Genomic DNA, 9,476 nt, shown 5'->3' with positions numbered 1-9,476 from the left:
ATGGTTAATGCTGTCCCTGAAGGAGATGCTGCTGCTGCTACACAAATGGAATGGGGTACTTTCCACCAGTGAGGTTCTCCAGGGTGCCAGGGGGCCCTGTGATGAGTAAAAAGGAACTTGTTTCTCCTGCTGCAATGATCACAGCACAGGACCTAGTGATGCTGGGTGCTGTATAAGCACCAAAGAGAAGGGTCCACTTCCCCCATGTTTTTGGCCTCTATGAACAGCAAAAGTTTCTCTAAAGTGGAAACTCTAGTGTGCAGAAATGATGTTTCCACAAAGGAGAGACATTACTAAAAGCTGGCTTGGGTTTCGGATTCTTTATTCTGAAAACAAGCAGACTAGCAGCTGAAGGCTTGCTGGCTACCTTCCAGCAGCAGCATAGTGGGGAACCGACTTGTGGCTTACCCAGCTGCAAGAGCTGCAGTGTGAGCTGTAACTAATGGATCTTCTGTTATGTTTCCAAAGAGCTGGCGTGCATGGGTTGCGTGTTTCTTGGAGAACACCTGCATTGCTTGCTTTCCTAATCCCCAAGCGGGAGAGCAGGGTTTACAATAGACATAGCTGGAGCCATGCTGCTTGACTTCAGATCCAAGCTTTCCCCAAAGGTCTGGGAGGGTTGGTTTTTGGATCCCTGCTCAAGCGCCTTCATCCTTAGCTCATAAGTGGGTAGGTGTGGATTGCCTGAATGGAAAGGAGCTGCCTGCAGCAAAGTTTCTTTCCCGTGTAAGCGGAGTTGTTTAAGACCTGCAACCCTTGTGTTGATTGCTGAGTGTTCTCCTGTCTGGGGAAGGAAGGTGGCTTTTGCAGTGATTAGCTGGAGACCTGTGCCTTGAGCTGGCTTCTGAACCTCCCCCTTGAACTAGGGGAGTGAGTGAGTGCTCTCCAGCACACCTCTGCCCAGCCTGGCCAGCCAAGACCAGATGCCAGCAAAAGACGCAACCTAAATCCATGTAATGCTGAAGCTTTAATGATGAGCCAGAGGAGACAGGTATGCGAGAGCCTATTTTTGGTTGGCTTTTGTTTTGGTGGATTTTTGCTTGGCTAGGAATTTACTTCATACTCCCTTTCCTTGAGGGCCCTCTTTGGAGGCTGTATGCCAGCATGACTCATGCCTGTCTTGTGCTTTTATCTGTTCCCCTTTGCTCTTCTCCCTTGCTCCAGACTCACACAGCACTCCCTGTTCCCTTTGGACCTGCCTCATCCTGCCTCCCTCCATTTGCAGCCGAAGGCGGCTAGGGCGATTGCGTGTTTCTAAACGATGCAGCAGGACGCGCTGCGCCCGCTGTTAGTTTGAGGCGGTTCTCTGTTCTCCAGCAGCTCTTTTGCTAAGCAGCTCCCTTGCAGCCCAGGCAGTCCCAGGGGTGTGTTTGCTGGGGAAGACCAGGCTGGGAGCACTGGCGGTGGTGACTTGCAGCTTAACTGATCTGTTTTGCCATTCCTTTTAAACAGACCGCAAAGGGAGGGGAGAGATTTTTATAAAATAAAATACTCTAGATACATATCTCTTGTACAATGTGTATTATAGTCTCACCTGCTTYCCCCTGGGGACTTTGGATAAATGGCTTAGAAGGTTTCTTGTAGGCTCTGTAATTACCAGTCCTTTATTCCAGTGAGGCTGGAACTCCACGCTAGAAACTGGCTTTGCTGAGCTACAAATGAAATCTCTGACAGCAGGAGGGGATGAAGAGTGGGACATTTTTGTCTTCCTATTGACAAAAATAAACTCATGTTGCCAAGAGGTATATCTAGTTCTCGTGTCACCAGGGCTGCTGGATTATAACCGTGACTCGGTCCCAGATGGTGCTGTTAAGCAAACTGGGCCACGTGCCTGCCATGGTTTCCCTGTTGGTGGAGGGGGAATGGGAAGAGCTGGTTGCCTTGCGCTTGAAGTGAAAAGGCTGTCAGGTTGCTAMGCAGGGCTTTTTACAAAATTAAATGCAAGCAGACGAGTTGTAGCAGGGCAGGATGTAGGAAAGCACAAAGAGGAATTCAGACAATGTTTCTAAATTTGCAGCTGTGGCTCTGGTTACRGCAGTGCTCAGTGCGGAGCCCTTGATCTGTCGCATCGTAGGTAGCAGGCACCAAAATTCCCAAGCAGCAGCCCAGGCAGTGCTCGCTGGCCAGCACGGGCTGCCCGTCCCCTCTGTATGAGCAATTAGAGGAGGGCCAGGGCAAATCTTGAGTTTGATTTAAGGCCTGTTTGGAAACGTGTCTCTAGGTTGACTTGTAGCTCTGTGGGGTGTTTTTTTTTTTCTTTTTGTCCCAGTAAAATCAGAATTGGATTTTTATTGATGATTCTCCCTTCCCATGTCCTGTCTTATTTGGGGCAAATGCAGTTCTTGGCCAAGTTTCTCCTTCTCCTAGGATAGTTAAGCAGCAGAATCTGGCTTGTAGCAGTGAGCAAACTGGAGTCTTGAGTTTCCTCAGAAGAACAGGAAGGGGCCTTTCTACACGTGAGGCCGCACAGGCGCCAGCACACTACGTACTCCTGGAAAACAGGCAGACGTTTTCAGGAGCAAAGAGAAGCAGCCTACTGTTCCTTCATCATGCAGGAGCCAGCCACCAGCTGGGCCAGATCCTTTCTCTGCCCTCCCTCCTCTGGGAGGCCCACGATTAACAAAAGGTCAGACCTTGTAACKTGAAACAGGTGGAGGAAAAGGTTTCCAGCCATATCAGCAAGGCTTTAACCCTCGAGTGGCTCAACAGCACTTCTTGGGCCTGAGGCTGCGAGCAAAAGGGACAAGAGCCCTTTGTTTGCTTGCATGCATCCTGGCGTGAAGAGCTGATGTGATTCAAACTCTGCTGGAGCCATGGCTAAGCATTAAAGCTCAAAGTTTCCTTGAAAAGGAGCAGGGTGTATTGTGGCCCTGTGCTGCAGCTAATGCAGTAGTTCCCATCTGATGCCTCTGCTTGCTTCTCCACTCTGTCAGGCTGTGAGCAGGCACCTGGCTGAGCTCCTAGGGGCTTCTGCCCTGGGAACAGAGAGGTTAAAGGATGCAGTGAAGCCTGAAGAAGAAACGAGCTAAAACAAAACAGCTGGCTCAGCTGACTTGGCCTTGCCGTGTTGGATGGCTTGCTGCTTCACAGTCAGCTTCCAAGGAGGCACAAGTCTTTTCCTAGAAGGCTTAAGGAGGAAGAACGTTGTTTTGTAGAAATAAGACTAAGTGATTGCCTTCTCTTGGTCACTTCCTCTGTAGGGCTTAGTTATTGCAACTCCATATTGGGTGCTTTTTTTTTTTTTTTTTTTAAGCATGGCCTTCAGACAGATTGTTTTCAAGATTCCTTCTTTCCTAGGAGCTGTTCTCCACTCCTCTCTGCAGGTAAAACACTTTGCTTTCCAGTGTTTTGTCTAGGCTGTGCTGTTGGGAGAAGATTCCCAGCTGATGTGATTAATCACTGTTCAGTCTGCCTCAGGACTCATTACGATGCACAGTATGTGCTTTGGTGGACCAGGGCTGGATGAAGCTCTGTGGGAGAGAGGATTGGAGGTGATGGTATCTAATCAGTAGAGCCTTCTCTTGCTATTTGGTCCAGGAACTGGGCAGTGGTAAAAGGAAAGGTTTATCTTTCCCTTGTTTCTGGAAAATCTACCTAGATAAAGACTGAGKTTTTTTGGCTTAGGAAGCACATGGTGGGAGGGAAGAATTGGATATGGAGCTTGACACCTGCAAATATGTTCATTTTTGGAAATGTTGGCTTTTCTCTGTGAGTTACTCTAGTTTCTCTCTGACCTCCCCCAACTGCAGTTTCACAGCTCCTTGCTTTGGAGCGTAGACCACAGCACAGTCTGCTCCTTCACCTCTTCTAATTTGGACCTTGGGTTATTTGCAGAAATGGCATGCTCCAAAATGGAACTCTAGGCATTAGTCAGATGTTCACGATGGGTCCTAACTTTGTCGCATTGTCACCAGCTATGATAGTGCTGCTGGACCAGGCTAAGAAAAGATCTAGTGAGGTCCTAGGGTGTGGGAACTTCACATAGGGGACTGGACAAAAGTAGGGAAAAAGAAGATAAAACACTGGAAATTAGTCTGAGAGCATTGTGCAATAAACAGAGATCCTCTGGTGCAGAGCTTTATGGCCCAGCTTTCGTAAGCACCGGAAACCACCTCCAGGCTTATTTGGGTTGGTGGAGATATGCTCTTTTGGAGAGAGAGAGAAAAAAAAAAGGCTTTTCCCTGCTATATCTACTTCCTAGCTGCATAGTGAAGTTTGTACATAACCAGGTAATTCTGCACTTTTCTAAATGAACCCTTGAGTGTAACTTTGAATATTAACAGTTGTTGTGTGACTTAGGCACTGCATGTCTTGCTCAGCAAAGTAGAAGCTGAACTGATTTCTGCAATGAAAATGTGGGCAACTGAAAAGCTGGAGTGCAAAAAGGCTTCACAGGGTCTGAGAAATACACTGCGAGGCTGTCAGTAATGTGAGGAGGGGAACTGATTTACTTGTCCATCTTCTTTGAGGTGCTGCTTTCAGATAGTCTCTTCAGCAAAGGCAGCTGTTACTTATGGGCCCAGCTCCGCGCCTTGCAGCAGTCCGCGTYGCGCAGCATCCTGCAGCACCTTCAGAGCGCCGCGGAGCGCCGGCGTTGCTGCGTGAGCAGGTGCTGCCGCGTCCCGGGACGCGGAGGATGGCACCTCTGCGAGGAGCTTGGTGTTCACCTGCCGTAGGAAGCTGGGCCCCAGCAGCCCGTGGCAGGGTCACAAAGCAGCGGTTTTCCTGTGGGCTGAGAGCCTGGTTGGAGGCTGCTCTAAACCTAGTGACAGCAGGATTTCCTGCTGTAAAACCTGTCGGGTTGATGACTAGCACCATCTAGGCCTTGCAGGCAAACTAGCACTCGGGCCCCTTTCTGTTAGAGCTGCTTCTGCACGGAAACGGAGCCGGTTCACAGCCAAAGAGCTGGACCTTCCCGCTGTGCCTCTCTGCGTAATTTATGTTGCTTTTCTCACTGTGTCCAGGAACCCAGCTTTTTCGTGAGATGCTTCTGAAAGTGAGCAAGGAGCCTTGCATCCCCCCTTTCACTGCCGGGGATACCACGAGAGCTTTAGTACACAGTGCCAACGCTGCAAACTTTCATGCCTTAGTGAGCCGAGGGGGCATTTAAATGTTAGGCTTCCTGAAAGYGTGTCTCCTGGGGGAGAAATTCATGGATTCTCACTGTGAAACTTTAAAAATGAACAAACAACCCTTCCTTGGTCTATCAGCTTTTCCCTTGTGAATGTACCCTCTTGCTAATGAGGCATGAAGCCCCTTAGTGCTTTCTTGCTTATTTGGTGACTTCTAGATTTCTAGTACTCTTGACCAGCTCGATTTCAGAGTTAGACACTGTATTAGAACAGGGCACCTCTGAACTATGCAACCGGGCTTCATTAGCATCTGATTAGCTGTTGCATAATTTGCTGGCTTTCCTGATGCCTCCACTTTCCCCTTTCCTCCCTTAATTATCTCAAGCCAAATATCATATGACTGTGAAGTCAGACCCTTACTGTAAGATTTCTYTTTTTTGATAAGTCAGTGCTTTTGAAAATCTTTGCACTTCTCTTACTGAGTTTTCCTGTATTTTCCTAGAACTGTTAGTTACATATCACTTCACRACTCTGCCCTTGCCTCAGAACTCGCAGCCGTCTGTCTGGACAAAACTACTTTCAGGAGCCCCGCTCTGATTAAGCCTTCCTAGCAATCCCAGCAGAAATGTAACCATCTGATTTCCTTTATCTGCTGTCTGCTTCCTTTTAAAATGTCTTTGCGTATGAGCTTTTTCTAAACTCTGCGGTGTTGCCAGCCTCATTTTATTCCATCACTTTGCCTTGTTTTTATTTTCACCCGGTAGAAGCACCCCCAAATCAGTCTGCAAACCCATGTTAAGGAAAGCAGAACAAAATGAGTTGCACAAAGTGGGAAATTCACTGTTGCACTAAAAAAGTAAATTCCTTTTTTGACTGTTACTCAGTGGAGTTACCCTCAGCTYGTGCAGCTGTAGCTGAAGCCCTTTAGGCCATTTGGATGCTAGGGTCAGTTTGTGTCTAGCTGTTTCCTCTGTGTAAATCTGCKTGGGACTGCCCACCTCTCAGGGTAGTCTGCGCTGTCTGTTTAGCACCTCTGCGTTAGCTCTGAAATGAGTGCTAAGGTAATTAAAAAAAAAAGGGGGGGGGTAATATGCTCATTGATTTTGTTGATAGCAAGTGAAAACAATGCCAGGGAATAATCTAGAGTTAAGCTGCTGTAAAATCTGGAAACTCAGACTTGCACTCAGAGATGGATCTCTGCTATTTTTAATGATCCTGGTTCTAATTAGAACCTGTTCATTACAAATATCCTTCTGATATTTATATCCCTGATACCAAGATAATGCCTGTACCTTAATTCTGCTCCCCCCCCCCCACATTTGATTCAGTGTATATTAATGGAAAAGATAGAAACAAATTTCTCAGCTTCTGAAAAATGCCTTGCAAATTGTGTTAGGAGCCYGTTTCAGTCTTATMTGTGTGCTAAAGMASTGGATGTGTGTAGTTGTTATCTGGATGAAATGCAAGTCCCCTGTGAGCAGGGTGCAGTGCAGATGTGTACTCGGTGGTGAAGTGTGTGTTGCTTCAGCAGATGTTGCTGTTTCTGCTCTAGGAAATGCTTAYGTTTCAGAGCTCTATCACTGCTGCCATTCTGCAAGTGATAGTTGGTACCAAATGCTGGAAGAAAATTCCATCCTGTGTACTGGACTGCCAGGTCGTTTATTGCTGCAAAGGCTACAGGGGTTCTTGGGGAAACCACCTGGTTTCAAGAGAACTGCCCKCATGAGATTTGTAAACTCAGGTGCTAGCCCTTTCCCAAACAAAATGATTTATCTCTGCTTGAGATACATACATGCAGATGTTGGCAAACCTCCCGTGAGCAACTCTACTGGAAGGGCCTGACGGAGAACAGGATTTCATTTTCCTCTTTTCTTTTTGCTTTGGTGTGGGACAAAAAGAAAGCTCTAAACAGGAGGAGAGGTGTTGGAATGAAGCACAATATAAAAAGATACAGAGTGGCACAGAGAGAGGTTTGACCAAATACTAGTGACTTCTGTCTGCACGGATGGCTCACCTGTGAAGTGTTAATTATATTTGCATCATCTGTAGCCTAGATGATCATGTGCAGGTGAGGAGGCTACTGCTAAATGCAGGGTAAAAGGGCCTCCTGAGCTCTAAAYCTCTGCTTGCTGGGTCTGTGCTTCCTGGCTGTGGTATTCCCAAGTGAAAAGCAGTATTGACAACCTGGGAGTGCTCTCTGGAAATGATGACTGATGCTTTCCACTGGAGAAAGAAATGGAAAACAACACGTACTTCCACTTCAAAGGGACTTTAATTATTTTGAAAGGTAAAGAAACTGATTAGTAACTTGGAGCTTTTGTGGGGTTTTCCTTTTCCCCTCCTTTTTTTTCTTCACCTTTTTCTTTTCTTCCCTTCCCTGCCTAGTTCTCTCCCCCCCCTTTCCCCCCCCTCCTTTTTGAAAGTGGAATTGGGTAAGAAAATGGAAATCATTCTTTTAATTTTATTTAAAAATTGGTGTTTGACTTCTGTAAATGTTGGCTTGGTGAAAAYTTCATCCCTCCTCCAAGAGAAAGCATGCTCTGTGGAAGAACCCTGCACTTTCTTCCCTTTGGTTGTACTCAAAAACCCTGTAATTCTGTTGTGCCAGGATTCCCTTAACTGTATTTCTTTTCTGTGCTTTCATCTTTCTATTGATTCCTCCATGACTTTTGCATGTAAGTACTGACAAATCATTTTTTCTTCCTTATGAGAYTTAAATGTGCAACACTGTGTTCCCTGTCTTGTTTATGAATTTAAAAAACTATCTCCTTTCACTTAATTTGGTAGATACTTAACTACATGAAATGGAACTAGCAAAAGGAGGGGGACATGGTAATGATTTGAGATTTGTCTTCACTGAAATAATATTAATTGCAGCTGGTAACTGCTCAGGCTTAACTAGACCTTATGTATTTGGAGATGATAGTATTTCCCAAATGAAAATATACGTGTTTGTGTTGTGCTTTGCCTTGTAATCACATATCCAGCAGGAGTSAAGTTTGTAAGAAGGCAATCAGGTGAAATGTGCGCAGAATACTTTTTACTAACACATCTAACATCTTAGCGTGCTGTGTCTAGGAAACTGGAAGCYGCATGTTTTGGCACGTGTAATGTTCGACAGTGCAGTGCTGCTTGATTTTATTTTTCTCTGCCAATGGGTGGGAATCCGATGGCGAAGCAGAGCAGTGTTTGTTCATCAGAGGGACGGGGAGAGTGCCACCACCTCTGCACTTCTGCTCCGTGCACCTGGTCCAATGTGAACGAAACGAGCCCTTAAACTACATCTGTTGAACTGTTTGGTTCTAAGAGCAATGCTTGCCTGGCCAGTAGATATTTCAGCACTTAAAACTGGTGACCTGTAGGCCAAGGTAGTGCCCCTTCGCAATAACCAGYGCCTGACCGCAGCAGACTGGCTTCSTGGCGGCTGTAGTGAGCGGACAGGTTGCCCTCAATGAGCTTCAGCACGAAGCACGTCTCCCGCTGCACGTGCAGTCTCCTGTCTGCCCTTCCCCACCTGCCCTGCGACCGCTTCTGTCTTCTGCTCTGAGGGAGCGTTGAAGCGTTACGTGGGGGCACAGCGAGCCCTGGAGAAGACCTAGGAACAGGAAACTGCTCAGGAAGCCTCGGCTGAAGGCGGTAGGTAGCCTTCAGTGAGGAGTATCTCTGGTTGGGGGGATTCTTGAACCAAAGACTCGGCTCTGCCATGTTCCCTAGTGACAAAACATGATAGTGCCTTTTTTCAGCGAACAAATATTTTTACGTGCGTGTTCCTCAGTAAGCACAGCCAAAAGCAGCAACCCTGGCACTACTGGCGTTCAAAGAGCAATTAGAGTAGTTATCCCTCATCCGGTGGCCTAGGTTCTCTTCCGGGGGGTTGCTGCGTTCCTGCTGCTCTTGCTCTGTTACCCCCCGAAGCGTTTTTCTGGGTTGCTTTACGTAAACTTGCTCCTCTCGCAGCTTCTGGATTTTTGCCTTTCTTCCTTCTCACGCAAGGCGACTCCGCTCCTCCGTTTCCCTCCCTCGTCTTCCCCTCTCTGTGCCTTACAGCTCCTCCTGGTTTTATGCTTTGAATACAGTTTGGCCCTCCAAACACGGGGCCTGTTTTTATTGTTTTTAYTATTATTATTACTACTATTTTTGGCTGGGACCCGCTGCCGCGGCCTCGATGCCGGAGCGCTCTGTGGCAGTGGTGACACGATGCAGCCGCCGCTGCCCTCCTCCCCCTTCTCCCCAGCACACACACACACACACACACTCCCGGAGGGAGCCGCTCGCCCCCTTTCCCCCCTCCCGCCCCCCGGTGCCGCCGGGCCGGGCCGGGCACATGGCTGCGGGGCGGCCTCGGCCGCCGCTAGGCCGCGGAGGACTACGCTACCCACAAGCCCCCGCGAGCGGGAGGGGCGG

Source organism: Rhea americana, unplaced genomic scaffold (genome assembly GCF_003343005.1).
Source record: "Rhea americana isolate MKP2758 unplaced genomic scaffold, rheAme1 scaffold_163, whole genome shotgun sequence".
Taxonomy (NCBI): domain Eukaryota; kingdom Metazoa; phylum Chordata; class Aves; order Rheiformes; family Rheidae; genus Rhea; species Rhea americana.
Note: the sequence above shows the minus strand (reverse complement) of the source record.